The sequence below is a fragment of the Sturnus vulgaris genome, unplaced genomic scaffold (assembly GCF_052056855.1).
Source record: "Sturnus vulgaris isolate bStuVul1 unplaced genomic scaffold, bStuVul1.hap1 Scaffold_198, whole genome shotgun sequence".
NCBI lineage: Eukaryota > Metazoa > Chordata > Aves > Passeriformes > Sturnidae > Sturnus > Sturnus vulgaris.
In genome coordinates, this window is record NW_028276185.1 from 5,985,161 (window position 1) to 5,989,712 (window position 4,552).

The following is a 4,552-nucleotide window of genomic DNA, read 5'->3' on the forward strand; positions in this document are numbered from 1 at the left end:
TCCCAGGGATCTCAAAGTGAGGCATCAGTGAAGAAGGGACCCCATGGACCCCCAAAAGCCCCTGGATCATCTCTAAGCAGGACCCTGGAGAAGGGGGAACCCCTGGAGCCATTGGACCCCCATCATCCCAGGGAAGAAAAACCTCTGGAACCCCAAAGTGGAGAGATCAGAGATGGGGAACACCTTGGAAGTGGTTTTTTTTTGTGGCTGAATCTTGATATTGTGGAGAGTTTCATGGATGCAAGACACCTCCTACGTTCTAGAGATGGATTTGGGCAGGAGGAGCCCCCAGCCCAAAGAGCCTCCACCTTGTTTTCCCCCCCAAACCAGGATTTGTCATTCCCAAGCCACGGCTGGATGGAGGAGGAAGAAAATCCCCACAAGTGCTTGGAATGCGAGAAGAGCTTCCACTACAGCTCCCACCTGAGGAAACACCAGAACATCCACACTGGGGAATGGCCCTATGGGTGTGGGAAATGTGGGAAGAGTTTCAGCTGGAGCTCCAACCTCACCAAGCACTGCTAGATCCACACCAGGGAACGGCCTGGAATGTGGGAAGACCTGGAATGTGGAATTCTGAGCTCATCACCCATCAGTGCCCACCAGGGGAAGGCCCGATCGAGTCATGGAGACACGAAGGGACCCGGAGCTCTCACTTGACCCGACACCAACGGAGTCACCACTAAGGGAAGCCCTGTGAGTGCCCCGAGTGTGGGAAGAGCTTCGTGCTCTGCTCCAGCTCCATCCCCCATGGGAGGATCGGTGTTGGATGATCCCCAGTGACCCCGTTGAGCAGAGCCCTGGTGATCCGTGGTCCTGGTGATCCCCGTTGAGTGAGAGGAAGCTATTGGAGAGATTTCTTTCCCTCCTCTTTATGTTGCTGTGATTTGGTTGGTAATAAATTCCCTCGCTGTGCCCAGGCTGGGTCTGTTGTTCCCGTGCCGGAGTTTGCTGAAGGATCTCTCCCGGTCCTTATCCCCACCCAGGAACCCTCGGTTCCATTTTTTGTCCCCTGTGCGGCTGCCGAGGGCAGGGACAGAGCGGCTTTGGGGGGTGCCCGGCATCGGGCCAGCCCTCGCCATGGGCACCCTGAGATCCCGCACCCACCTGGGCACACATTTCTGGGCACACCTGAGCTCCCACCTGCCCAGCGTCCCACGGTTCCCCCTCCGCAAAGAAACCCCACCCGGGGCTGCGATCCAAAAGCAGCCGGAGCGCGCTGCGGCAAATCAAAGTGCGAAGAGTTGATGACTCATCAGTTGCCAGGGGCAGCCTCAGAAAAACGGGTCCCCAAAAGTGCTCTCAGCCAATCAGAGCGCGCGGCGCTGCTGAGCCCGGCCCTGCTCCGGCCTGGTGCTCCCAGTGCAGCCCCGGCGGCTGCTGTGGGGCTGGCGGCACCTGCTGGGCGCTGGCCACGGGGCGAGTGACGGCAGCTGGGGCCCTACTGGTGGTGCTGGGAGCCCCCCCTGGTGCGGGCGCGGAGCTCTCGGGTGAGCGGGAGGGGAGAAGGGGAAAAGGGGGCAGTGGGAGCCCGAAATGGAAGGGGGAGGAGGAGGAGACCCCCCAAAGGACGAGCGGGAGGGGCTGAGGATTGGGGGAAGGTGAGGAAGGGGTGGGAGAGGGTGGGAAAGTGGGGAAAAGGGGAGGGTGGGGCCTCAAAATTGAGCGGGAGAGGGTTGGGAACTGGGAGAAATGGGTGGGAAAGTGGAAGGAATGGGACACCAAAAGTGATTTGGGAAGCGGCTGGAGGTGGGAGGGGAGAGGAAATTGGGGGAAGGGTGGGAAAGAGGAAGTGGGAGCGCGGGCAGGAGGGTCCCATGGCGGCCGTGGGGCACAGGGGGTGCGGGGTGGGGATCCTGCACACACAGCGGTGTTCCAGAGGATGGGAAAGTGCGAGTGTCACTTCATTAACGGCACGGAGAAGGTGAGGTTCGTGCTGAGGCACATTTACAACCGGGAGCAGCTCGCACACTTCGACAGCGATATGGGGCTTTACGTAGGGGACACCCCGCATGGGCAACAACTGGCCCAGTACCGAAACAGCGACCCGGAATTACTGGAGTATTATCGGGCTCGGGTGGACACGTCCTGCAGGTACAACTACGACTTGTACGCCCCGTTCCCCGTGGAGCGCAGACGTGAGCGTGGGGCAGAGCGTGTCCCCACAGGCCCTGCCCTGGCAATGACCCTGGAGCCCCTCAAAACCTCCCTGGGAATCACCCCAGAGCCCCTGGCGTACATGTGCCGATTCCCGGGGCCTCCCATCCCTCCCAGTGGCCCCCGTGGCTCTCCCAGTCCATCCTGGTGCCCCCCCGCGCATTTGTCTCATGCATGGTTGGAACTGACGCCTCTCAGCCAATCAGAGCGCGGCTCTCTGGTGACTCATCAGTTGCCAGGCAGATCCGCAGCGCCGAGTGCCCCGCGCTGGACTCGGCCTCCCAGGGCCGGGCGCTTTTCCCCCAGATCCTCCCAGTGCTGCCCCAGTACCCCCCAGTGAGGCCCCAGTCCCTCCCGCACCTTCTCAGCCCATTCCCAGTCCATTCCGAGTCTGATCTCAGTTCATTCTCATTTCAAACTCAGACCTCTACCCACTCTCCCAGTTCCCTCTCAATCCATTCCTGTCTCTCCCAGTCCGCCCCCAGTGTATTCCCAGTCCATTCCTAGTCCCTCCCAGTCTATTTCCAGTCTCTCCTAGCCCATTCCCAGTCCTTCTCAGTTCCACACCACCCCTCCCCTCTCTCTGCCAGTTCCCCCAAGCTGATCCCAGTGCGTCCCCACTCTCTCCCAGTGCCCCCCAGTGTCTCCATCTCGCTGGTGCCCTCGAACTCCCAGCCCGGCCCAGGCCGCCTGTTCTGCTCCGTGATGTACTTCTACTCTGCCCACATCCATGAGATGGTTCCAGGGCCAGCAGGAGCTCCCGGAGCACGTGGTTGCCACCGACGTGGTCGCCAACGGCGAATGGACCCACCAGCTCCTGGTGCTTCTGGAAACCACCCCTGGCTTGGGGTCAACTACACCCGCCAGGTGGAGCACGTCAACCTGGAGTAGCCGCTGAGACAGCACTTCGGTACGGGGGAGGCACTGGGATGTGCTAGGAGTAACTGGGAGGGAGTTGGAGAGAGCCTGGTCTAAATGGGGAGAGGGCCTCGGGGTCTGGAAGGGCTGGGAAGGGATTTGAAGGATGCTGGGGAGGGGGTTATGGAGTTGCGGAGGTGCTGGTGGGCACTGGGAGGGAGTTTGGAGGTGCTGGATGTAACTGGGAAGGAGTGTGGGGATGCTGAGTGTAACTGGGAGAGTGCTTGAGTGAGTCTGGAGGGGATGAAAGGAGACTGGGGATGGAAAAGCAGGAGTTGGAATGACGTTAGTTGTACTGGAAAGAGAGTGGAAGGGTGCTTGGTGAGTCCCGGAGGGGCTGGGAAGGGACTGGAAAAGGTTTTGGGGGTCCCGGAGTAGTGGGGGGAAAGTAGGAGGGGGCTGTGAGACCCTGAGAGGGACAGGAGGGGCTTTGGTGGGTCCTGGAGAGGCTGGAAAGATATTAGGAGGAGGTTAAAGGGGGCCCTGGGTGGGCTAGGGGGGATTGGGAGGGTGCTTGGAGGGTCTCGGGGTGTCCATGAGAGGTTTTGGGGGTTCCTGACCCCTGTAGACCCCCAGAGATGCCACCAGACACCGCCCGCAGCAAGGTGCTGATGGGGATCGGGGGCTCCGTGTTTGGCTTCGTCTTCCTGGTGCTGAGGCTCGGCTTCGACCTGTGAAAGAAGATGGGGGGGGAGGTGTCCCGGAGCGTATGTGCTCCCCCTGAGGCCCCCAACCGGGTGTCACCCCCTTTTCTCTGCTCTACTGAGCCAGCAGAGGCTTCAGCCCCGCCCTGTGGCCTCCGACGCAGCCAGGACCCCCTGCTCCGTCCCCACACTGATTTTGGGGGTGTCGTGTGTTCTCCTCAGCCCCGCTGGGAGCCCGGCTGCGCCCAGTGCTCCCAGTAAAGTTTCCCAGTTTCCGCAGTCCCCTTTATTGTGGGGTGAGACTGGGGAGGGACTCGGGGGGACCCCGCGGGGGGATCGTGACTGGGGGGGAGGGTGGGGTCCAGGTGGGGAACACTGGGTGCTGCGGGTCTGCCCGGCAACCGGTGAGTCATCACAGCTGCTCTCCCTGATTGGCTGAATCTTCTCCATCGCATTCTCTGATTGGCTGAGGAGAGGCCCGGGAGTTGAGAGAAGGAACAGGAGAGATCCCGCCCCGAGCACCGGCACGGGAACAACAGAGCCAGCCTGGGCACAGCGAGGGAATTTATTACCAACCAAATCACAGCGGGACAAGGAGAAGGGAAAGAAATCTCTCCAACCCCTTCTCCCCACCCAACAGGGATCACCAGGGCTCTGCCCAACGGGGGTCACTGGGGATCATCCAACACCGATCCTCCCATGGGGGATGGAGCTGGAGCAGAGCACGAAGCTCTTCCCACACTCGGGGCACTCACAGGGCTTCCCTTAGTGGAGCCTCCGTTGGTGTCGGGTCAAGGCTGAGCTCTGTGAGAAGCTCTTCCCACACTCAGGAC

The 4,552-nt window shown here is 61.1% G+C and overlaps 1 pseudogene; it reads left to right on the top strand.

The window, feature by feature from the left end:
* The first annotated feature begins 1,868 nt into the window (after nt 1–1,868).
* On the top strand, nt 1,869–3,980 carry LOC148217936 (class II histocompatibility antigen, B-L beta chain-like; annotated as a pseudogene).
* Nucleotides 3,981–4,552: the final 572 nt, after the last annotated feature.